The 27,326-nt window shown below is 42.6% G+C and overlaps 1 protein-coding gene across 2 annotated transcripts in view; it reads left to right on the top strand.

Moving 5' to 3' along the window:
- Nucleotides 1-27,326, top strand: part of LOC130569417 (ras-related protein Rab-26) — a 151,326-nt gene that overhangs the window by 95,351 nt on the left and 28,649 nt on the right. The window lies entirely within an intron of this gene.

The raw sequence follows: 27,326 nt of genomic DNA, 5'->3' as shown, positions 1-27,326 counted from the left end.
GACTTTTGCAGCAAAGGGAGGTATTGCGGACATCCGTCCTGCAGCTTAACAGCTGCAGGCTCAGTTATTAATACATCATGAAGCACCACATTTATAATCATTAACAGATATGTAGGGGGGACTGATGTACCCTCAGAGTATATAAATCATTATTGATGTGTGAACACAGAGCACACAAGCCCCTCATACTTGCACATATATTTTATTTCTCTTCCCACACTCCATACACGCAAAAGCATGTACAAACAAACAAATCACGGCTTCAATTACACATTGACATGCTCAAACACACAATTTCTCAGACCAAAGGTCGCAGCTTACGCCCACATGCATTTGCATCTCATAAAGCTTTTCTCTGCTGTCTTGGACTTGTAACCATAAGGGACATTGTGAGCGTGTGTGTTAAACAGCACCTGTTCATTTGCATAGACGCACTCAAGCCTTACCTCTGTTGCTCAGGTTAATTCATGTAACTCTGTGCCAATTACTAGGATAAACTGGGAACAAAAGCCTAAGATGCTAAAAAGCAAATGTATTGTTTTACTATGTTGTTTTACATTGCTTAATTTTTTAATATCTGGCCCCAAAAAGCATTTGGACACTTTAGGGTGCTTAAGTCGCACTTATAAAAATATCGAAAATATCGAAATATCGGGGGCATCTGAAAACAAGTGATGCTAGAGCTTTTCTCAAAATAATGCAAAGTTAAATCACTACGCTGTTGCTGGTAGCATCATATTCATTACTGTCGGAGACAATGCAGGGCTAAATAGGATTTCACTGGATTAAGGGAAGAGTAATGAATTGCACATATCTTAGATATGCTTTAATGAATCAGTTACATGGTCACTAATACGAACTGGCTAAATCACATCCAGGGGCACATTAGCTGTGGATCCATTCAGAATACATGATTTCATTTTAAATGTGATCTGCCTTCAGGATGTTCAAATTTCTTGTCTCTCTGTGGATCAATGTGGGTGTCTCACCTTGTTCAAACCGTTAATACTACTCATTCAAAAAAGCATAAAACATGGTTATTATTATTATGCTATTACACTTAAATTATTCATATTGATCTATCTGTTGGTGTACAGCTAGTTATGATTCATACTGAACGAGGTAGAGCAATAGGATTTTTGCTGTTTTCACAACTGTTTGGCTCATAAATCTGTATTTAATATTTAGGGCATGTCTTTGCAGAAAGACTTAATGTCTGAATGTCTGCCTTTTATATTTCAAATGTTGTGATGCTTCTGGGGTTGTCTTTTGGCAGGTGGTTTGTAAGATTGTGTGCTGCACTCACGTTACGCTTGCTTATTATTCGTTACTCCCCACCCCATCTCTTCCACATCTCTCTCTCTCGCTCTTGGCTCTTGAATGGCTCTCCTAGTTTTGCAGCAGAGTCTCAACAGCTTTAAAATATTGCTCAAGTGACTTGCAGTTCACCCAACTGGTGCTTCAGACACAAACTGGCGAGGCACGATAGCAGTTTTCACTTAGCACCACACAAACCTACTGCCACCTCTGGCTGAATTCACTGAATACAAAGTCTGGCTATTCTAGTTGGAAGGAGGTCAGCGCTCATCTATTAATCACAAGGGAGCATTCATACACAGGCAGATGGAGATGATGCATTTCAATATAAATTCAGTGTCTGGAAACAGTTTTATATTCTGAGCTTTGACTGGATGAGCATGTTGCAAAGCCAGAATACACAAATTGGCAACTGCATATTAAATTCTATATTGATACAGAATGTTATTACATTGGTTGGTGTTGCTGAATAGCCTGTTTAATACCTAATTTTTATATTATCGCTAATATTTCTGTTGTTGTAACACTTTCACATAAGCAGACGGAAGGACAATGCCACACAGGGAACTGGTGATAGTTTATTGCAGGGAATAGGTGAACAGAAGACAGGTGAGTAAATCCAGAAAAACAACAGGTAACATCCACGGGTAAGTAAATCCAAAAACAACAGGTAACATCCACGGGTAAATGATCCAAGAGTCAACAGGTAACATCCACAGGTTAATGATCCAAGAGACAAAAGGTAACATCCACAGAATACAAAGTAGTCTGAGCTAGAACAAACATAGTACAACTAGACCTGACACTGAACAGAACAAATCACAAGGAATATATAAAGAGTCCAGGGAATGAAAATCAGGTGTGGGTGCAATCATGAGTCTCAGGTGCGGGTGTAATCAAAGATGGTGACTAACTGGTGCAAAGGATTATGGGGAGTGTAGTCCGTGACTGTTAAAGGTTCGGTGAATATGAGTCCATGTGGTGAAAACACAGGGAAAGCTGGCAGGGGAACACAAGGGGGCAGACTGGGTTACAGCACTCCCCCTCCCGGAAGGCGCATCCTTGCACCTACGAACAACAACCGGGGAGGGGGGGTGGGCATCCAGGGGGAGCCTCCAGGATGCCGGCACCCAGGGGGAGCCTCCAGGATGCCGGCACCGGGGTTCATGGAGGTGCCGGCAGCTCGGGAGGTGCGAGGTGCGGGCTGTTCGGGTGGCCGCGGAGGTGCGGGCCGTACCGGGAGCCAGACAGTCAGCTGAGCTGGGAGGTGAGGACCAGAGAACGGCATCTTGGCCGTGACGTTGGAATCGGGAGATGAGGAACAGGGGTTGATGGCTGCCTAGGCGGTGTTGCTGGGGAAGCAGGGGCTGATGGATGCCGTGGCCGTGTTGCCGGGGAAGCAGGGGCTGATGGATGTCGTGGCAAGGACGCAGCCTAACGTCACCACGGCAATAGCAGCAGGCTTGTGCTTCCCCGGTTTGGTGGCCTGGGGCGGAAGTACCGGGACATCCACTGCAGACCGGTACTGCACCCCCCAAAAAATTCCAGGGGAGGCCCCCCGGTCGTCCATACCGCCCAGACGCATGCCACCGCCACTGCCAAGGTGGCCACAGCGGTGACCTCAGGCAAATCAGCCAGGATTGAGCTGGAGGGTCCTGAGGAGGGGTCAGGGGATGCCTCTGGCGAGGGCTCTGGGAAGCACACAGAACTCTGGAAAGCCGGACGGAACCGGCTCGGGGAACACTGGGGAAGCGGCTATGGCGCTGAGCTATGGGAGAAGCTTCTCAGTCTTACGTACCGCCCAGGCGCACGCCACAGCCACGGAGATGAGGATCACAGCGGTGATCTCTGGATTCACTTCTGAAGCAGGCACTGGTAGCTCGGAGAACTCCGGGAAGCTGGATGGGACCGGCTTGGGGGATTCAGGAAGACCAGATGGGACCGGCTCGAAGACCTCCAGAAGGCCAGACGGGACCGGCTCGAGGCCCTTTGAGGACATGCTACGGCGTCCACGCCGTTTCCCACGGCAGCGAGGCTTTGTGGAGGAGTGCGGAGCGGATATGGGGTGAGCCGGAGCCGATCGGCTTTTTCTGGATGACCATCGCTCAAGTCCTCATCAGTGCCCCCGATGCAGAATTCAGAGCCCATCGCTTGGAGGACTCAATTAATGAAGTCCTCCAGCGGAAACTCCTCCGCGTCGGGGAGCATGATAAGGGCGAGCAGATCATCATCCAGACCAGTCAGAAAGGGATCGCTCCAACTCACCCAATAGGACAAACCGACGAACTCCTCCGCGTAACTCTCCAGAGGCCGGCCATCCTGTTTCATGTCCAAAAGGCTGGCCTCTGAAGAGAAAATATAGACCAGTTCTGGTGGTGTTGAGATCGTGATTATAGGTCAGGACTTCTGTAACACTTTCACATAAGCAGACAGAAGGAAGATGCCACACCGGGAACTGAAGGGGACTGGTGATAGTTTATTGCAGGGAATAGGTGAAGAGAAAACAGGTGAGTAAATCCAGAAAAACCAACAGGTAACATCCACGGGTAAATGATCCAAGAGACAAAAGGTAACATCCACGGAATACAAAGTATTCTGCGCTAGAATGAACAGAGTACAACTACCTGACACTGAACAGAACAAATCACAAGGAATATGAAGAGTCCAGGGAATGAAGATCAGGTGTGGGTGCAATCATGAGTCTCAGGTGCGGGTGTAATCAAAGATGGTGACGAACTGGTGCAAAGGATTATGGGGAGTGTAGTCCGTGACTGCTAAAGGTTCGGTGAATATGAGTCCATGGGGTGAAAACACGGGGAAAGCTGGCAGGGGAACACAAGGGGGCAGACAGGACCGTTACAGTTGTAGGGTTGCATTAACATTTCTTATTACTGCAGAAGAACTGGAAAATGGAATTATTGTCTAAAGTTTATAAATAAGCACATAAGCAAACGAAGATTGCAGATGATACAGTCATTGTGATTCTCCTGGGAAAAATAAAACTTGCCTGCACAGTTATTGATTTTGATGTTATTAATATTGTGATGATGTCAATTTGCAGCTGAATGTATCTGAAACAGAATACTTGATTATTGACTTTAGATCAGAAGCTCATTCTTACAGACTGGCACATATTGAGAGCCAGAAGTTTGAGTGAAGAGTTATAACATGGGTTTGACAGAAATGTATTAAATTGAGGTTTAACTGTGCTCTCAGACATTGATAATTTTCAGGCTGATGTTATAGACTACCTAAGATTAAGAGAAACTGTTGTAAGTAATGTTATAAAAAACTGGACTGTCCCCATGGCAGTCATATTGTAAATAATCACCCAGAAACGTTTTGAAGTCTAATTTTGTTGTTGAATATATACAATAATTAAATTGACCTGTTTCTCCTGTTTTCTTCTATTTTCTACAAATACATGCAAATAGAAACAATATTTTTATTTGGGAGAAATATTGTTAGTAGTTCACAGAATTAAATAAAAATGATGATTTTACCTGAACATATATCTCTAAATAGTAAATTCAGAAAAACTAAAAATAATTTAGAAATGGTCTCTTATTTGTTTTCCACGGTTGTACTGTATGTGTTCTGAGTGCTGTCCTTGAGGAGCATTTAAAATCAACATCACCTGCTTGACTTCAGTCGATAATTATTTAAGCATGCAGGAACACTTCATTTACTAACATGCTAAAACTGTGCACCCACATTTGCACTTATGCCTGAAAAGTTGCCTTTCTTTGCCAGAATATCTTTTTAAGACATCGATGTGCACTAATTTATTTCTATTTATTCCACAGCTGTTGTGCAGCATTTTCAGGAAAAAACTACTTCCAGTTTGTTTTCTTTTTCTGTCTCTTTCAATAACATCCCTTTAGTAGTCTGTTTTACCACTTTAGCTTTAATAGAACATAACAGCACCGTGTCCTGTTTTGCAGCTCCTCTCAGCCTCCCACTTTTATAGAAAGTTATTTTCTCTCTTCCTCTGTTACTCTCTTCGTTTCCTATCATTCCTGTCTCTCCCTTTCTTTTTCTGTCTACAGCTTGGTTATCTCTCTCTTTCTCTTTCTCTCTCTCTCTCTCTCTCTCTCTCTCTCTCTCTCTCTCTCTCTCTCTCTCTCTCTCTCTCACACAGAACATCAAGATCTTGTATACTGTGATAGTTCCTTCAGGTAGTGATTTCAGTTGAGAAATAACTGCTCTGACTCTATTTGCTGTCTCCAGGTCCAGCAGTGGCAAGTGAGCTGTACATGTCACTCAGTTCCTGATTGGATTTTTGCTGTCGCTACTTTATGATTGAATTGTTTGGCTCTCCAGCATTACACTGGGTGTGAAAAAAAGAGTTTCTTGCTGTGATTATTCACTCACCGCCTTTGTTTCTGCCATAGATGTGATCCGGTTATTATTGGTTTGTTTGAGCTTAATTGTGTAGGTGTAATTTAACATGCTATTGTTTTGATCAATTTTTGGTTTAAATTGTAGCAAAGCACAGTCTGAATGCATAATCAAAGACAATGTGTTTGATTAAAGCATGGAGTTGTTTTGTTTTGCTATTTCGTATAATCGTTTGCTACTGGCTGTCTGCTTAAGCAAGGGTTTTTCCATGATCATTTACAGAATGAAATGTTCTAGGGTGAGAAACAGTACATTTCAAAACCCCAGCCGGTCAAAACACTACTAAAATTTAAGTTGATTCACGATGCCATAGAAGAAACTTTTTTGTCTAAACGGTTCCATAAAGAACCTTCAACATCCGTTTGTTTCACAAAAGATTCATTGTGATGAAAAAGGTTCTTCAGATAATTGAAAGGGAAGAAAGAGATGGTTCTTTAAAGAACCAAAATGGTTCTTCTATGACGTCGTTGTGGAGAACCTTTTAAGCACCTTTATTTTTAGGAGTGTTTTTGATGTGGAACATGATTTTGGACCAGAGATTTCGGTATGGGTGGGGCTAGCCAGTGTGACATCCTAGAGAGACACACCAAGCCCTTATGCTATGATGAATGTAGATTTCCTCATTGGGGTTCTTTATTGTACACTTTTAACCCACATTTGTAAATGGATGTTGGTTTGTTTAGCTAAGCCTTTTTTTAAGTGATGGGTTTTCTATGTGATTGTTTTGCATTTGTAGTTTAATCCCTGTCTACACTGGACACGAGCAGAACATGGCAATTCATGAAGAGCAAATCACTCACATTATAATCAATAAATCTGTGTACAGATTCATTAATTAAAATGTAATTATTCCGCGTGCTAGGGCGCTACAGTCATTTTCTGCAGCAACACAAATCTTATGATTAATACTTAAATGATAACAAATTTGATACTAATAGAGTTCCATTCAAAATAATATTGAATACATGTTTACTTTAAATTTACAGATTGGTTTTGTACTGTATTGTAGATTTGAGACGTAATGTAGTGCAGACAGTCTCTGTTGCATTAGTTTTTGCAAGCATTTTAACACAAAGCCACTACTTGGGCTTAAGAGAAAATGCAGAAAGAGGTGCAGGAACATCCAAGAAGGCAACGTTTCTGATGTATTAACCTTTAATAACAAGTATACATTTAAAGGATTGTTTGGAGTTCTTTTAAAGAGGCCATGAAGAATGATTTCTCTGTCTGAAGAACCACTCAAGAGTAATGCATCAGTGCCCTTCTGAGGGCTGCCTCGAACCATTTAATTGACCAGCCCTTTCTTTAAAGTTACAGTAGATCAAAGGGACTCTGTTTGACACCGTGCAGCATTTGCTCCTGGAGTTCACATGTTTTCATTTAATTGGAAAAATATAATCCCAATTCAAAGTCACAATGAAGTCATGTGATTTGCTGTCAAGGCATTGTTGTTTGAAAAAAAAATCAAAAGCAATAAATAACATGTTACTAAAAGAACAAAACACGTTTTTTAAATGAAAAGTGCCTTTAAATTACACAACACAGCATCTTAAAAAACAGCATGACTCATTTCAATCTTCTAAGACGTCTGTCTCGCTTATGTTTACACAGACAAAAACAATGAAATGTGTGAATGGTCATTTTCACTCACAGTGTTGAGCCGAACATCACATGCTAAATCTTTTAATTTCCTCTATGGATACGTCAATGGGGCGAAATGAGAGGTGACTCACTGATTCCCAAATATTATTTTAAAGGTTTTTAATTAATTTATCCTGAAGCAGGTGTTGGTCTCTTTCATAGAGTTGTGCACATGCAGCAGATGTGCTCTTACTGTACCTTACAATCACTTTATATCAAGGACGTGCTGTCACTTTTCTAGCAGTAAGTTAAAGCAAATCTAATGCTTTTCTTGATAGATTTTTTCTTCTATCGGGTGATTCCATACGGCAAGAACCCTTTCAACCTTGTCTAATATAAAACACAAATAACGTGATAAATAAAACATATCATAAGTACATAAACTTGCACAATAAACAACACATCTTTAGGTTACAAATTGTTGCATTTATTGACTATTGACTTCAGCAAATCACTGAAAGTTACAGTATGTTGACCGAATTGCTGTCCTTAAGGTTGATGATAAAAATGATGGCATAACCAGTCCTAAAATTAAAAATGACTATTCATGGATAGTTGTCACTGGATTTTGATAATTGTGAAATGTTTTGCAGTTGGAAATAAATAAGTCAAAGAATAATTTTATACCAAAGATCATTCCTGTGTTTTTCAACTACTGTAGTTTTCTCATGTCAATCCCTGTCACGGACTGGCGTGGAAAGAACCCAAATGCAGGCAGGCAGTGACGGGGTTAACAAACAAACAGTTTATTTAAATAATAAAACACAAAACAAGAACCCACGATGGGGCAAAACACAAACAGGATAAATAATAGTACGAAGACTAACTGACATTAAACTGAATAAACACTTGAAAAACTCAATTAAACTAAACAGACAAGTAAGCAGCAGACGGGACCAAGAACGTGCAAAGACGGTTGCCGCTGGCCGAATAACAAGACTAACTGGAAGGCACATAGCACACACAATGACCGAACACAGGACAATGAAACATGAGGGCAATATAAAGGCAAGACAAACAGGGATAATTAACGAGGGCAGGTGGAGAACATTAGACAGGGCAGGAAAGCAATACATGAGACAGAGGGGCGGGGCTAATGACAAGATACTGGAGAGAACGCATATTATTGTCAAAAGGACAATAATATGTTTCTCTCCACACATAACCGAAGGCCTTGTCATGGCTCTGCCACAGGACCAAGAAAAACATGACTAATAGAGGCAGAGCCATGACAAATCCCTACATGGTATGCATAGATCTTCTTTTTTAGATCAAGAGCCACAGTGCTACAGGTCTTGGGTGTCTGGTCAATAACAGTGGCATGTTTATGGCACAGACTGCCTTTAAAATCCATTTAATGTCAGCCGGTTTCATTGATGTTTTCTTTCACATTCAGTGAAGCTATTCAACTGCATATTAAAACCCTGAGGGGGAAATATTATACAAATGATGCCGACAGTGATGGTAATGTAAGTCATTTTTGTGATGTTTTCTATTATTTTGCCAATGATTTAAACTTTTTCTGATGGGCAGACACACGTGCACTCATGCATAACAATCAGATGAGCTTTACCTGAAAATACCTTAAAGCATTTCAGCTGAAGCTCATTGACTGCGTCTCAGTTAGTCTTAATGCATTTTTCATGAGAAGCTGAACGAGAAACCACAGAGATATCTAAATCAATAGAGACACTCGCTGTGTTTCATTCTTTTCTTTTGGCAACGTTTCTCCTCTTATTCACTATTAAATGTTTCTTTTCACCACCTGAAACTGTTAAGTTTTGCAACTCTTTTACCACAGTGTGTTAGGAAAATAAATAGCAATATTAATTATAAGTCAAAAGTGGCTTCTCTGTATTTTGCAAAGATAGTGTTGACATGAACATAGTTTAATTGATTTATATGGTTATCTTTTGTTTCATGCTCTCGGGGGAACTACGTGGTTAACATTTTCTTTATGTGTTGTGTCTCGTACCTAAAATCTGATTCAACACTATTATAATGCAGATATGATATTACAGGTATGGTATACATGCATTATCAACAAAATGGCACTGCCCAGCTTGCAACATTGCGAAAAATAAAAGTTCCTCATGGAACTATTTAGGAAAAAACTTTGTTATTTTGCAAACACTATACATACAGTACCAAATAAATTTAGTCAAATATATACACAAGATCCAGCAAACTGCCATATAAAGGTCCTTAACTTCAAACTGTATTTAATTAAAACCATTCTGCCCAATGTCTGTGTCACGGAACGTCCCACAGACAAGAGCAGACAAGGATTAAACAAAGGACTGTATTTATTAACGAACATAGACGGGTATAACAACAGCGTATCACAACAGTAAGTAAAACAGTAGAACGAACAATACATGCATGAAAAATGAGTATATCAAGAGTCTTGATATGGGACAGGTGTGGGAGCGTGGGACTTGATGGGAAATTTACATTTATGCATTTGGCAGACGCTTTTATCCAAAGTGACTTACATTGCATTATACTATACATTTGTTTCTAAGTATGTGCAATCCCTGGGTTCGTACCCTTGACTTTGGTGTTGCTAGTGCCATGCTCTAACCCAGTGCTTCTGGGGTACGCGTACCCTCGGGGGTACGCCAGGTGACAGAGGGGGTACGTGAACAGAATCCTGAAATCTACTGTTTACTTAATTATAACGCACATGACAATCTAGGCATGTTTTTCTCACAAGCTGAATATAAAGACGTGCTCCCTCTAGTGTACACACAGCAAAAAAGTAGTCACGTAGTGCCATAAAAGGTCAAATTCATGACATCCAATCAAAAAATATGCGTCCACTCATGCGTAAGCGCACGTCTTTACGTACCGCATGTGATTTCGCACAAAAATTACAGACAGACTTCTGGATAGCTTTGCATGCAGAGTATCCTGCTTTAGCCGATCGCGCTTTGAAAACATTACTGCCCTTCTCCACAACGTATCTTTGCGAGAGTGGGTTTTCAGCACTTGCCCATATAAAGAACAAATATCGACACAGACTCTGCATAGAGAATGATTTGAGACTCAGACTTTCTCTGATACAAGCAAACATCACAGAATTATGCAAGTAATTTCAAGCACATCCATCTCATTAAGCAGTGAGTCATTTATTTATATATGAATCATATATCATTTATTGTTTGATAAAAGAAAATGACATGTATTTAAAATGCAAATAAAAAAATGTTTGAGACCACAATTGTTACTGTAAGAAAGGGGGTACGTAGAATGATGTTAAGTCTCTGGGGGGGTACGCCATTGTAAAAAGTTTGGGAACCACTGCTCTAACCAATGAGCCACAGGAAAGCCAAAAAAGGAAATGGAGGAATTGGGGCAAACACAAGGGGAAACCGTGACAGTCAGCATGCTGCAGAATAATACGTTTTGTTCAACAACAAAATAGAAAAATAAACATTAGTACTGAGTTTCGGTCTTAATTTTGATCAAATAAAAAGAAAAGGTAATGAAAAAAGGTATTTGTGCTAAAAACATCCTAGTGATGATAATCAATTTATAATCAGTTTCAAAGTACAATTGTTGTTATTTAAAAAAAAAAAAGGAGAGTAAAATTGTTTAGTTGCACGCCTTAAAAACCAGTGCTGTACAAAATGAAAGAAATGAATGCTGAATGGAAGAAATAAAAACCCTGAAGAAATGGAAACAATTTTTAAACTGTGAGGAAAATAAACACCCTAGGGGATTTTTACATATTTTAAAGTGTTTTGCCAACTGAATATCCTACATCATTTGAATGATAGATCATTAGACAGCTATGTTGAAATAATACAATATTTAACTCAACTCAACTTTATTTATATAGCGCTTTTACAATTTTCATTGTTACAAAGCAGCTGTACATGAGACATATTGACTATAAGCAAAATAATTAAAGTTGTACCTGCAGAAACAAGAAAAGGTTGAAAACACAGAAGACAGACATACCCACATACAAAACACTCCACACACACAATATGCACACGTACTAACACACATAGACATAGAGACACACACACACACACACACACGGATGCGCACGCACACACACACAACACACACACACGTACGTACACAGACAAGTACGCACACACACACACACACACACACACACGCTCAGTGAGAGCACACATTTAGGATAAAGGAGAGAGAAGCACAGGTCAAATATAACAGACTATAAATTCCTATATGCAATATTAATTAAGTAAAACTTTAAAATTCTAAAGCAGCCCCCCCGGCCAGGCAGATAGTGCAAAAACAGTATGCAAACGGTGGCGAGGAACCCAAAACTCTAATCGAGAAAAAAAACCTCAGGAGAACCCAGGCCCAACCAGGGGATTCCAGTTCCCCTCTGGCAAAAGCTGCTGCCTCTGCACAAGCTCCAGAGAGCTTGCACAACAAGGCTAAATAAAATAAATAAACTTAATAATAAAATAAATTATAGTTTAAGATTATCATTAATAATCTAATAGCATTTGAAATTTTGTGGTGAAGACATGTCAAGAGACCGCGTCCTTCTTTATCCAGCTCTATCATCTCAGCTCTTGTCAGGTCCCCACTTCCCATTCTCCGCTCTACCATCAGGTCAGGCCATGAACTGCATCCTGCTCGCTGTGGTAACCTTGGAACAATGAGACAAGACTGGCTGAGAGTAGAGTACTGTTCTGTACTCTTTGATGCAACAAGTACATCAGTTGTGTTTTTGGTTCCGGTTGATCTAACTAATGCAGCCTAAACCCTCTGAAGATTTATATTATGGAAGAGTAGTGTATGCAAGATTAAAAAGATGCGTCTTTAGTCTAGATTTAAACTGACAGAGTGTGTCTGCCTCCCGGACAGTGCAGGGAAGACTATTCCAAAGTTTAGGCGCTAGATAGGAAAAGGATCTACCACCTGCACTTGATTTTGAAATTCTAGGTATTACCAACTGACAGGACGCCTGAGAGCGTAATGCACGTGAAGGACTGTAATACAAAAGGAGTTCATTCAAGTACTGAGGAGCTAAACCATGTAAGGCTTTATAGGTAATAAGCAAGATTTTAAAGTTAACGCGATGCTTTATAGGTAACCAGTGCAAGGTTGACAGAACCGGGCTAATATGTTCATACTTTTTTGTACGTGTAAGAACTCGAGCTGCCGCGTTTTGGACCAATTGGAGTTTTTGTAATAAGCCTGCAGGGCAACCACCTAACAGTGCATTACAGTAGAAGTATTTAAAGTATTTAAGTATTTAAAGAAGACTTCTAGAAGACCTTGCCACAATGAAGTGCACAAAACATATACTAACATTCACAGACTGATCTAAAGGGATAGTTCACCTTCCAAATGAAAATTATGTCATCATTTACACACCCTCTTGTATCTTCTTTTGTGTTCTTCTTTTGTGCTTTGCTGAAGAAAGAAAATCACACAGGTTTAAAATGACAACAGGGTGAGTAAATGACGACAGTAATGTTATTTTGAAGGTGAACTATGCCTTTAAGTCAGTTTTTACATAAATTTACAAAAAATACATATACATTTACATAAAGTGATGGCAAAAATAGCCTATCCTTAAGACATTTTTGTATAAAAGACATTGAGGCAAACATTGAAAACATAAGCTGAATTGTTTTGTGCTAAGTTCAGCATGAACTTCAAAATCAGATGCTGTGGTCATAATCAACTGTGACATCTGCCATTCTTAATTTTTCAGTCTTATGATTTTGTGTTCCAGATTTCCTTCCTAACCTTACCACTTGAGGTTCACAACAGCTTGGTTTACAGCAAAAACTAACAATTTTCTCTGACTGAAAGGATCTTTGTTTAGATGTGTTATTTAAAGAGCATCTCAACGGAACTGAAATTGAGTAGTCAGTCTTTATCAAATTTGAGGTGAACTATATGATTTAGACCAGTGGTTACCAACCTGGGGTCCGCGAGCCCCTTAGCGGGGCGCCAGAGTTCACATGAGGGGCGTGGGAGCTGACATGCTTTGAGGTTAAATAAAGCTGCATAAAATGTTCCACTAATCATTTTAAATAAAAATATTTTTGTATGTTTTAAAAAAATCACGTGCTTACAATGCCAAGATAATGCAGTCAAAAATAGTTATATCTTGTATAAAATAATTATAAAAAAAATTTCGGCTCCATCGGCAGACATTCACACGGGGCTTCGCGGTAGCTGGAAGCACTGTCATTGGCTGTTCTCGCTATGAGACTCACATGAGAAACGTCCTCTGTCAGGCGTCAACGTTCATGTTAACATAAAAATCAAAAGGAAAAATAGCAGAGAAACGTAAATGCGGTGATTCTTCATCAGAAATAAAGGAAAAAGTTTAGACGCTATGACAAAACCTACGTCAATTTAGGTTTTATTGAAGGACAAGACAAGTCTCGGCCAGAATGTGTGTTCTGTGGTGAAACATTGGTAAACGACAGCATGAAACCAAGCAAAATGAAAAGATACCTTGTAAAAATAAGCAGTAATTGACAGTAGCCTACATCTCTTTATGCAAGTACAGCAATGTTAATGTTTAACAGTTCTTTCATAACGTTCAGTTTACTCTGTATGTTCATACAATAACCTGAAAATAGACTGAAACAACCTGAAAAATAACCTGAAAATTTATTTGAGTATTCAAGTAAAAATGTCATTAAAATCTTTTATATTACTCATATTTAACCATTACATTTCATTTATTATTCAATTATTTCATTTATTTATATTTACTATCTATATATGTGTGTGTGAGTAGCAATTATGTGTGTATACACACACACACATGTTTGAGGGTTGGGGGGCTCCGATTGTCATATATGTACATGGGGGGGCCCAAGGAAAAAAGGTTGGGAACCACTGATTTATTATAGACAGTGCACATCATGCACATCAACGCTCACACCTGCACGCACAGAATCAGGTCATATAACTTCCAACTTGTCAACTCGAAACAACTCGATTTAGGTCAATGCTGTAACACCTATTAACTGGGAGCAGACTGGGAGCTTTTTAGATAGAAAAGTAATTGATTGTACAGACAAAAAAATAATGAAGTTAAACCGAATGTAAAAATCAATCTTTTCTCTCTAAAGTAACATTATCCAACAAAGACAATTGTTGGTAAAATTTGGTATTGTTATCCAACCGTGACAATTGCTAGTATCGATTGGTAAAGTTGCAGAGGCAGGCGGAGGGATTTTATAAGAAGACGCCAATGTGAAAGGGGAGAACTGCAAAGGCAATGCATCCCAGACACTGTGAACTATATATTGCCAATGTATTATGTTTGCAATGCAACCAATTTGTAAATCAGCTCAATTGGAAAAACTGGAGGAGATGGATAAGTCTAAAGCAGTGGTCACCAACCCTGTTCCTGGAGATCGACCGTCCTGCAAACTGCAGCTCCAACCCTGCTTCAGCACACCTGTCTTTAATTATCAAGCAAACCTGAACACCTTGATTATATAATTCAGGTGTGTTTGATTGGGGTTAGAGCTGAAATCTTCAGGACGGTCGATCTCCAGGAACAGGGTTGGTGACCACTGGTAAAGCATAATACATATACATACCTGCCTTTGCTATGAATTGTTTTTGCTAGATTCTTTGCCTCCTCTGTTGAAGGTCTGGCACACTCATGTAAAAAAATACATTGATGGGGTAAAAGGTAAAAGATGATAGGCTATCATGGGACAGAAAATCTGAGAGAAATGTAACTAGGTTGTGGAAAAGAGCCAATATTAAACATGCTGGGAGTTGTCAGAGAGTCGGTACAGCCATTAACTCGGCAGGCATTTGAATCACAGGTGCTGTTAACATCCACCTGCTGAGAGATGCGGCCATCTGCACAGATTCTTTGAATCTCCAACAAATATTTAAATAAAGCTACAGCTGAAAACTGACTAGAAAGAAGCCAGCATGACATACAGATCTTTACATTCATATCACAGACAGACGTCATAAATCTGTGCTCTTTCTGTGTTCTATACATCACAATTGTTCATCTATAGATTATTAGGATTAATAGGTTGTTCTTTAATAGCTATATATTTGACATCTAAAAATATAGGGATCATTTCAGCCTGTATTTGAAAAACAAATCTTAGATGTCTTTTCTAGGTCCTCTTTCAATCTGTAAACATGACCACATTTCCCCCCTCAACCTTCCATAGGCTGGCCAAAATTGTGTCATTTGTTGCAGTTTTCGTTTTGTATTTTGTTTGCAATTTTAAAAAATAAAATCGATGTTTCTCTTTAGCTCCTGTGTTGCAAAACAAAGTAGAGTGGCTTGTGAGGGTCACGGACGCTCACATTAATATGTATAAGAGAACAGCAGGAGGATTGTAGGATAAAAGGCAATTGGACATGGAATGGAAAGAGCTTCCAGTTTTTCTGTGTTCTGCTTTCTCTTGTTGGTTGTAATTAACCCCAAATATAGAGTATATTAGAATACTGTTATTGGCTCTGTTTGGTTAACTGTACTGTGGCTAATGGTGATGTTACGTTGGATATTGCAGAGGCTACACTCTAAAAAATGCTGGGTTGTTTTTTTAACCCAAACGCTGGGTTGAGTCTGTTGGGTTATTTTCTCAGTGTTGGGTAGTTTTTTGTGTAACCCAATCGTTGGGTTACCGGTTGGGTCCAATTGAGTGACAGTTCAGAGAGTAAACCCCTCCCCCTCCTCGACGCCTCAGACAAACTCTACCTTCGCGGGCATTTTGAATCACCTCTGTAACAAGCGAAGACAGCTGTTATTCGGAGAAAAAAGGTATGTTTGAGAGTTTTTAATCTATAAAACTATCACCGTACATCAGAAAATGCATAAGTATGCAAAATTCCGCGGTTCACATTAGGTTTGAAAAGTACCATTTAGCTTAGTTAGCTTTGGTTCGTTAACGTTAGTCTGAATGCCCACGTTGTTATAACTTACAGCTTTTGAATAATTAAATCAACCTTTATGGTCTACATTTCCTCTGAAATTTGTGACTTGTGCGAGTCATTTAGTTCGGTAAGTGCATCTATATTAGGTCAACACGCGAGCGTCGTGTCAAAAAGCAAAAATCCAGCTAATCATATTTTTTTTAATAAATACTACTAGTTTTCGGTCACGGAACGTAGTTTTAACAGTCTTTTAGACGAGAATGTAGTTGTTTAGACCTTAAATATGCGATTTATATATAAACATAGCGCCTCTTTGAGAATTTGTTAAGACGCTGTCGGGAGATGTGAGCTTCAGCCTGTCAGCAGTCGTTCAGCACTCGTGGCTCCGCTGAGAGCAGCTTTATCTCGGCCAGTGCTTCGGGAATATGCCGTGCCTCGTATAGTGGTTAACCGTGCAATATAATTAATTTTGGGTATATGAAACGAGCAATCATTGGTCTTATTATTCTACGTGTTCCTGAGTTAGTCGAATGAGTTTAAAGGCCTTTGCACATACAGTCTGAACTTTTCGTATGCGTTTTTTCGTATTTGCCTCTGGTTTGTACGGTGTCTCTAAATTGTTATAAAACGCCTCTCAAAATGCTTGCTACGGATGCGAAAACGCAGAAAATATTTATTTTTTAACGTGCGAAATTTCGGACGCAAATTTCGGACTCAATGTGCAATGGGCTTAAGTGTTGTGTTAACGTTTATAATATATATATTTTTAAGTCTATATTTAACTTTCTGTAACGTTACTAGAGACCTAGAGCTCACAGCCTCTGGCACTTTTCTTTTTTCCCCACTGACAGGGTGCAGAATAACAGCTAATAATAATGGATAATTCTGTTCAGGAGAAAGAGGAATGGAACTTCGATGTCCTGACTTTATTTTGGTAAAATGCAAATGTGTTTCTTTATATGTTCATTATAACCCATTGTGCTCGGGGTAGGTTTTCTTACATTCTTCTCTTCTTGTTTCTTTTCTTATCTCTTACTCTCTTTATAGATGAACAAATTGATAAAGAAACCCTCCTGCTGGACATCCACTTCCCGAAGTGCACACCACACTGTTGTCTACTAACTCCCAGGAAAAGATAGATCCTCTTCAGTAAGACTGCTCCGCGGATATGTCAGTTCAAGCAGTACTGGAACCAAAACAACTAACGCTCTTTAAACTGTTTTGTGAGTTCATATGAAGGGGAAAGTTCTCGGACTACTACATTCCTTGCAAATGTCAACCAATACCATGAGAAAATTATGTTTTTACTAAAGGTTTTTACTGTACTAGCTGCACCGATATCAACATTTGATGGTTCAAATACCCATGTGAGGTCTCTCTTCAAGTTAAGGTATTGTTTGTACATTTTAATTCACATAAATCCTACAAAGTTTGTCGCCTCCCAAAAACGGTGTCCTTTTTTCACATCCTAACGTGTGTTTATTTCCCATTTTTTAAATAGAAAACTTGTGCATAGACTGATATTTTATAATATAAGTGCAGTTCTACCAACAAGGGTTTAGTAAAATATAAACAAATGGTTCAGTATATTGGTAACAAATACATTCTCTGAGTGTTTTTATGTCACATCCATAACGCAATGTATAAATAAAAATGTTTATGTTAAAATCTAAACTTATGTAATTTATTTATTGATGTTTTTTTTTTATGTTATTCGGTTTTATTGTTCATTGAGCATTAAAATATTGCATGCTCTTTATGAATTCCTTTTGTCTTGCATTTCGATCCTTAATAAAACTTCAACTTTTGATTCTTACTGTTGACTCTAGTAATTCTCTGTGATTTTATTATTATTATTTTCAAATATGTCGGGTTTGTTTTAAACCAGCAATGTAATTGTGGCGAGGGGAGCGTGGTGTAGCGAGGGATGCGGCAGGAGAGAGAGCCGGGAGACGAGCGGTAAGTGAGTGGAGTAATTGCAAACAGTCAACACCTGTTTCTCGTTCCAGTAAGGGCGCGGGGAGACAATATAAACACCCGAGGAAGACACAATGGGGAGAGAGAAACGGGCTCGACACGGACTGCCACATACCGAAACCCCTCAGTCAGGAAAGGAGGACTTTTGCTGGATACTGAGCGTCGCAAGCCAGGCTGAAGGAAAGCCGTGGATTTAGTTGCTGTTTTACTTTGCTGTTTATTTTGTGTGGAATAAAGTTCGTGTCAGACTCGCCAACCTCGTCCTCTTCCTTCCTTATATCAGCGAACCCGCTACACTGGTGCCGAAACCCGGGAAGGAAGTAGGAGGGACACCGCCACCATGCAGGCAACATCGGGCACGCTGTTTGCGGACATCATCGCGTCTCTCGCGGTCCTCCACCGCGAACAACACCAGGCGCTGCTGGACCTTCGGAGTGACCACGAGCTCCGCTTCCAGTCCGTCTTCCAGGCACAGCAAGAGGACCGCGAGAGCTTCCGGAGCTGGATGGACCAGGGGGTTCGGGCCGAAGCGTCCGCACCCGCGACAACCGCCGCGTTCCTGCCGCTGTCGAAGATGGGGCCAGAGGATGACCCCGAGGCATTTCTCGATCTCTTCGAGAAAACGGCGGAAACTAGCGGCTGGCCCCCGGAGGATTGGGCGAGGCGTCTCCTGCCGTTGCTGTCGGGGGAAGCGCAACTGGCGGCTCGGCCACTGCCCGTCCAGAACCTCCTGGTCTTCGACGACCTGAAGAGGGCCATCCTCCAGAGGGTCGGCCGTAGCCCGGAGGAACATCGTCAGCGATTCCGGTCGCTGGGGCTGGGCGAAAGCGGCCGTCCCTTCGTGATGGCCCATCAGCTCCGGGATTCCTGCCGCAAATGGCTGCTGGCTGGGAAAGGTGACGTCGAGGACATCATTGACCGCGTGGTGCTGGAACAGTTCATCGCTCGGCTTCCCAAGAGAACGGCCGAGTGGGTCCAGTGCCACCGCCCGACGTCGCTGGACGCAGCCATCCACCTGGCGGAAGACCAGATGGTGGTGTGCCCCGGGGTTGGCGAAGCCCTCCCGGCGGTCTCTCTCTCCTCTCCGGAGGCTGTTTCTCTCTCCCCATCTTCACTCTCTTCTCTCTCTCTTTCTCCCCATCCTGTCCCTGCACCTAGGTCCCGTCCCCCCGGTCCACCGCGAGTGCCGCCTCGGCGACGGTTCCCACAGCCCGTGGGCTACACGAGCGCGTACCGTGCTCCGCCCCGGGGATTCCAGGACGGCAATGGGTCCACCCTCTCTCCGCGCCCTTCCCGTGCTCCACTCCCCGCCACTCGGATGGCGGAGACGCCTGGGCTGGCCTGTTGGCGATGCGGAGACCCGGACCATTGGGTCGATCGGTGTCCAGTGATGGAGATCGGTACGATGGTCCGGGTGCCCGACACGCCGCAGGCTGCCCCCGGTCAGAACGGAGGGTACCAAATTCCTGTGAGTATAGGGGGGGTACATACCCGGCTCTGGTGGATTCCGGTTGTAACCAGACCTCCATCCATCAAAGCCTGGTTCGGCCCGGGGCATTGGATAATAGCCGCATGGTTCGGGTACGGTGCGTACACGGGGATGTGGTGAGATATCCTTTAATCCCCATCCTTATTCAATTCAGGGGAGAAAAGCATAGAGTGGAGGTGGCGGTTAACCCACACCTCCGACACCCGCTGATCTTGGGAACCAATTGGCCAGCATTCACGGAATTATTGGGGTGCTTATGTGCGGGTGTCGCTTGGGGTCCAGAGGCACAGGGAGTCGGCGCGCTTGTGCAGGCGGGAGAGGCTGTTACAGGGGAGGCGAGCGGATCCGAGGGGCGAATCCTCTCGGAACGCGATGACTTTCCTCTGGAACAGTCCCGGGACGAATCACTCAAGTTCGCCTGGGAAAAGGTTCGCTATGTGGACGGCCAACCTCTCCAACCTGACCGACCGCGCTCCTACCCTTATTTTGCAATTATAAAAGACCGGTTGTATCGAGTGGCCCAAGACGCTCAAACAAAGGAAGATACAACCCAGTTGTTGGTACCACGGGGCCGCCGGGAAATGCTTTTCCAGGCGGCACATTGTAATCCTATGGCGGGGCATTTAGGACAAAACTCGACACTAAACCGCCTCATGGCCCGATTTTTTTGGCCGGGCATTCACGAGAACGTACGCAGGTGGTGCGCCTCGTGTCGTGAATGTCAGCTGGTAAACCCTCCGGCCTCCCCAAAAGCGCCATTGCGCCCTCTACCGCTAATGCAGGTCCCCTTCGATAGAATTGGTATGGACCTCATCGGGCCATTAGAGCGGTCAGCGAGAGGACATCGATTTGCATTAGTCTTAGTAGATTATGCAACCCGATATCCCGAGGCAGTGCCGCTCCACAGCATCTCCGCTAAAAGCGTGGCGGAGGCACTGTTTCGCGTCATCTCCCGCGTGGGGATCCCCCGGGAGATCCTCACGGATCAAGGCACGGCGTTCATGTCACGCACGATACGCGAGCTGTATGAATTATTGGGCATTAAATCGGTCCGTACCAGCGTCTTTCACCCTCAAACAGACGGGTTGGTAGAACGGTTTAATCGCACGTTGAAAACCATGATTCGTAAGTTCGTACACGAGGACGCCAAAAATTGGGATAAATGGTTAGAACCCCTCTTATTCGCTGTGCGGGAGGTCCCGCAAGCCTCCACGGGGTTTTCCCCCTTCGAGCTTCTCTTTGGACGCCAGCCCCGAGGGGTTTTGGACGTCCTGAGAGAGACTTGGGAGGACGGACCCTCCAACAGCAAGAATGAAATTCAACATGTCCTGGACCTGAGAACAAAACTCCATACACTGGGGCGGCTATCTATGGAGAATTTGTTACAGGCCCAGGATAAACAGAGCCGGCTGTATAACAGGGGAACCAACCTCCGGAAATTTTCACCGGGAGAAAAAGTGCTTGTATTACTCCCTACCTCGAGTTCCAAATTACTAGCCAAGTGGCAAGGGCCGTTTGAGGTCACACGGCAAGTGGGAGATCTTGATTATGAAGTGATACGGACCGATAGGAGCGGGGCGCGTCAAATTTACCACCTCAATCTCCTTAAAAAATGGCAGGAGGTGGAGCCCGTGTTGCTGGCGACGGTAATTAGTGGAGAGGATGATCTGGGACCAGAAGCGAATACAAAACCGCAGTCCATCGCTCTGGCTCCGGGGGGAGATCACCTCTCACCCTCCCAGCTCACGGACATTGCCAAGTTGCAAGCGGAATTCGCAGACGTGTTCTCGCCCCTACCGGGACGCACGAAACTCATTCAGCACCATATCGAGACGGTGCCGGGCGTCGTGGTTCGTAGCCGGCCTTATCGTTTACCTGAGCACAAGAAAAATGTGGTTCAGACGGAATTAGCGGCAATGCTCGAGATGGGGGTAATAGAAGAATCCAACAGTGACTGGGCGAGCCCGATAGTTTTGGTTCCCAAGACGGACGGCTCGGTCAGGTTCTGTGTGGATTATCGCAAGGTGAACGCGGTATCGAAATTCGATGCCTATCCAATGCCACGGGTCGACGAGTTACTGGACCGGCTAGGCTCGGCTCGTTTTTATTCGACGTTGGACTTAACGAAAGGGTACTGGCAGATCCCCCTATCGCCATTATCTAAAGAAAAAACTGCCTTCACCACGCCGTTCGGTTTACACCAATTCGTGACGCTTCCGTTCGGTTTGTTCGGGGCGCCGGCCACCTTTCAGCGCCTCATGGACCGTATCCTCCGACCCCATACGGCATATGCCGCTGCTTATCTGGATGACATCATTATTTATAGCAACGACTGGCAGCGGCATATCCAACACTTGAGGGCGGTTTTGGGAGCGCTGAGGGCGGCCGGTCTCACGGCCAACCCGAAGAAGTGCGCGGTTGGGCGGGTGGAGGTTAGGTATCTGGGCTTCCACTTGGGGCACGGGCAAGTGCGGCCCCAAATTAATAAGACCGCAGCCGTTGCGACCTGCCCGAGTCCCAAGCTTCTCTCAGCCCAACCTGGCAGTACCTAGTGAGTAACCGACTGACGGGCACAGAGAAAATTGGGGTTTTACCCCGGGGGTGCCACTCGCAACAGACATAGCCCATAGGCTTTTCTTCCCGCTAAGTGGCACTTCCCAGAGTTATATACCCCAAAATTGCTGCAGTGCAGCAGTCAGCGCTATTGGTCCCCACTCGCACCGGAGTGCCAGTGGCTGAAGTCTCCCTGCGTGCCGTCACCTAGAGTGCGGGGACTGAGGTATCCAAGGCTATCCGCCGCCAGTGCCAGGCACGCCAGGACAGCCAAATCCGCCCACCAGACACCACTGAGGAGAGAGACGTCACTACACTACCCAGGTGCCTTAGAGGAAGTGCTACCTATAGGGAAACATAAAGGCTGAACAGGGCTAGGGTTAATGGCATAGCTGGAAAAACCCAGAAGAGCAAAATAAAAGGTCAAACTTTAAAATTTGCGAGCCCAGTGAATTAATTAAAATCAAATTTGATTAATTCTGTTCCTAGGTAGGGAGCAGTATAGGGAATAATGAGAAATGAAACAAACGAAACCTACAATATTGAAATAACTGAAAACCAAATTAAAACCACGTAAACCCGAAAACTAATTATTCTTATAATAATAATTAATTAAACTGAAAATAAAACTCAAAAGTAAATGAACAAAATAACTGAGAAAATCAAAACAACAAAAACGGAAATGAGAGAAGTTAAAGAGGGAAAAGACTGACTGAGAGGACCCACATGGTGGCGTGGTCGAGCCACGCCAAAGGGAAGTCGGGGAGGAAGGGGTGGAGTTAGGAAAATGTTAGGCACTTCCAACACACTGCCCTCTGGTGTTAGTGGGATGTAACACCCTACCCTAGACTTCAATGCGATTACGTCTCACGTTTAACTCTCGTTTTACACAAAGACTTTAACAATCACTTTAAAAAAACATTCCAGCGGCAATTGCTGTTGACAAGAATTTACATCAAGAATAACGTAAAACACAGATTATATAATGAAATTCAAACTGGGTCTACAAGAAAATGATGTTACAGCATTTGACGTCAAATTGATATAAATTCAAATCAAATTGCCCACTGGGAAGCATCACGTATGGTGACATTTGATCTCTGCGGATCCGAGTTCCACGTCAGCTCGCTAGATGCCCTGACGCGCGGCAGGATTTATTCACTGCCCAACACTGAGTTAAAACACACAGTAACAAACAAACAAACACAACGGGATTTCTTCGCCGTCCTACAATTAATTTGATCAAGATTTTTATCACACTCCCCTTTCAACGGTCGTCATCTACTGTTTAACTATACAATATACAGTAAAATACATATACAGTAAAACAGTATCCTTCCGCCTCGTCTACTCAAAAAGAGGAAACAAGAAAGCACGCATTAGTTAGCTAGTCTAATGGTTAAACTTCGGGGAGCGGTGTGTCTTAGTTGAACACATTGGAACACGCAATGCATCAAAATACACATAATTCGGCCGTACACGAACTAGGGAGGAAATTCGCTCCACTATTTCCTTCACGCTAACAAGAGGATTTCTTCGCTCAGATTAGGGCGATCAAATGATATCGGTACTCTCTATAAAAGATTTCTTCGTTTTATAGGGTCACATTAAATTTGCAGTTAGCTTAACCATTATTAACAAATACCTTGGGCTTTTCCTAAACAGGTCACAGAGGCTTGTTTCGGTGCAGTAACTTAAGGGAGCGAGTCTCGCTCTACCTTCTTCGCGCTAAAAGAGGATTTCTTCGCTCAATTTAGGGCGGTTAAATAATAGCATAGTGCGCTATAAAGAGATTTCTTCGTCTTTATATTGTCACTAACTCTATGACAGAGGCTGAGGTTTTCTCTGCGAGAAGCTCAAGAGTCTGCCAAGGGTAGGTGGGAGGGTCCACACCTTCATTCATACATAAAGTGCCATTTAAGAGAGTATTCGGTTTCTGTAACACCCATAGAAACACACATGAATAGTTACTGAGTTCTGCTCACAAAACAAGGTTTAAAACTTCCCGCGCATTCTCCACCAACATGTGTAGTGTATTTCGGGGAAACTATGAGTTTAACCACAGTAACATACGTATAATTAATTGTGATTAACCATTAATTATTTTATACACTTTTACCTGATGCAGCAGAGCTAATAACAGCGACAAACTAAAATGTACTCGTCCAGCGAGTGATCAGCAGGTCGTATATTAACTCTAAGAAATATTACTCCCCTGGCCTGGAAAAACAATATTCTTACTGTAGTACAGTACCACTTCAGAAATCTTAACGAAATCAAGCAGTTTAAGTGACCTTGATATGTGATAAATAAACACAGAAACAATTCGAGCGTGGATACACATGCGGTTTATTTATCTACACTACGGGGGAACTAAAACCAACTACTAACAAAGACCAAACATTAACAAACAAACATAAAAACGTAAAAGCAGTAAAGAATGAAAGAAATAGACAAAGCAAAGAGTGGCAGTATTAAATCAGCTATTCGCATCTGCATAAACCATCAAGGACAATCTCCTTATTTAAAAGGGGCAAAGCTTAAGCGCAGCTATTTAGAAATAGATCAGATACTTGCATTGGCTTCCTGGTTGTGCTGGGACAAGTTCATGGTGCGCGTGCAAAAAGGTTTCAGAGTCCTGATGAGTTCAAAGCGAGCGGTTGAGTCCGTCGGATTCTTTCTTAGAACCGGATTGGCTGACGAAGGTAGAACGGACTTAGCCGAAGTAAACTGCCGGAAAAAGCTGTCTCCGAGGAGAGAGACAGGTCTCGAGAGGGTGACCGAAACACTAGCGAGCATACGCGCAGGAGCGCGAACGCACCCAAGCGAACGAACATACGCAAAAGAGCAAGCTTTCCTGCGTGTTCAGATGTTTTAACAAAGACGGCGTCATGCCCCTCCAAGGTGGGCGATCCAATGAGATGAGATAGTTTCGGGCGCGAAAACATGTTTCTTTGTCCGGCACACTAACTAATTTGCATTTATGGTCGCCTGGTAGTTTGGAGCAGGAATAGACTTAGAATAGAATGAAATGAGTATGGTATAAATTACATTACTGTGCTATACACCATATTCTAATACATGAAAAGGGAAACACGTAGATATGAAACATGAAGGGGTTACAATTACATTGACCTGTAGTTTGGACAAGAATGTAAATATACACAGAATACCACTAAGCACATATGCCTTTGAGGTTATAGGTGAAGGAGAATAACATAGAGGCAAGTATACAATGTGGCGATTCATGTGTATACACTTTAAACCAGTCTTTTGTGGCTAAGGAAAGAGAAAGAGACATTCTTTTGGAAGAATTTGAGGCTCTCAGTCCCTGGGGGCCACATGGCTTTTCTCACTTTGGTGAACAGTCCTGTCCTCCCCCAAGAACCTCCTTTGAAGTCTAGGGGAGAGTATCCGAATCTGTCCTGGTTTAGATGAAGGTGTTGAGAATAGGACATTTGGCCAGACTTGTTGGTGCCTGGTCGTAGTCCTGCTGAGAGGTTGCTGTGTTTTACGATCACAGATGGTAAACTTTGATCCGACCATACCCTACACTCTTAACCAGAGTATGTGAGTGTTTTTTTTTTGGAGTGAGCATTTTTCACAGAGATGTTTCTGTAGCTCAATTGGCAAAGCGTTGCATTAGCGTGAGATGGAAAACCCAGCATGAAGTCTGAAATGTATGTCACTCAACTTACTACTCTCATTGGCATCGCAATAAGCCATAAGGGGCACAGTGGAAACCAGGTATTCTCGCGTATGTCAACTGTGTGAGAAATCGTGCAGCGAGAAAAAGAATGAAATAAGGAGACTAACACCCGTTTCATACCGCACGCGTAAGCAGAGCGTAGGCGGCGCGGCAGCAGCGCGTAGGGAGAGCGTTAGCAGCGCGTGCTCATTGTCCTTTCATACCGGCAGCATATGCACCGCGCTGCCTGGGTAACTGTTACCACAGTACAACAATGCAATTTCACATTATGTTATTTACATACATCAATGAGCAAAATATCTTCCAGAACTTCATCAAAGCGCTTTTAAGTAGATTGCATAACTATGATTTGTTATATCCGCCTGTTTCATGCTCTTTTAGATCTGTGTAGTACAAGTTATAAATAGAAACCGATCGTGCTTTGAAGGATACGAAGTCACTTAAGGGTTAACTCACCACAGGAGAGAGTGACTGACTTGTGACGTGATCGCTTTTCTCTCACATATACGCAATATAAGCATATAACACGATGTCTATGTAGTTTTATCTGTTTTTTCAGAAGGTTATGATGACAGTGGGTTTCAGACAGTACACTGACAGCTTAATGCGATCGTTTCCCACTCCTTCATTTGCAATATAAGCATAACATCTAAGATATACTTGTATTATAAATCCTTTAAATGTGCTGTTGTGGTTTTGGCCAAAAAAACTCCTGGCAAAAGTCGTTTTGAAACTCATGGCGACTGTTAAAAACACATTAGACACCACTTACGTGCTTTAAAGGTAAAAGTGTTACTTTTTCCTGTTAATCCATGTGGATTTTGTCTGTAAAGAATGCACTGTCGCTTTAATTGAGCAAAAATAGACTTGGCTCCGAAATGATCACTGCACTGCTGCTTACGCGCCACTTCTGCTCCGCGAGCACGCGCTGCTTACGCTTGCGATATGAATGCTCTCATCTGTTAACATGTGCGCCTAAAAAAATACGCGCCGCTCACGCTCTGCTTACGCGTGCGGTGTGAAACGGGTGTAAGAGGTGGCGCTGCAGAGCAGATGAAAGGTCATGAAGAGTGTGATGTGTGGGAGAGAGCGGCCTGCAGTTTAAGCGACGAGTCACTCACGTTTTCACAGCATGCATTCAACATTCTTGCACACATTCCTGCATCGTGCAGTGATGATTGTGACCAAAGAGCTGTCCTACAAAGACTTTCTCTTTATTCTTGCCACATTGTATATTCTCAAATATTCACTCTCAGTGTGCTGATGTCTGAAGGTTGAGGTTGAAGCCTTGTTGTGGCCCATCACAACATAAATATACAATGCAAACTTGCCTATAGAATTTTGTTGATATGCAAAAAA

Source organism: Triplophysa rosa, linkage group LG18 (assembly GCF_024868665.1).
Source record: "Triplophysa rosa linkage group LG18, Trosa_1v2, whole genome shotgun sequence".
Lineage (NCBI taxonomy): Eukaryota > Metazoa > Chordata > Actinopteri > Cypriniformes > Nemacheilidae > Triplophysa > Triplophysa rosa.
Note: the sequence above shows the minus strand (reverse complement) of the source record. Positions and strands in the feature narration are given on the sequence as shown.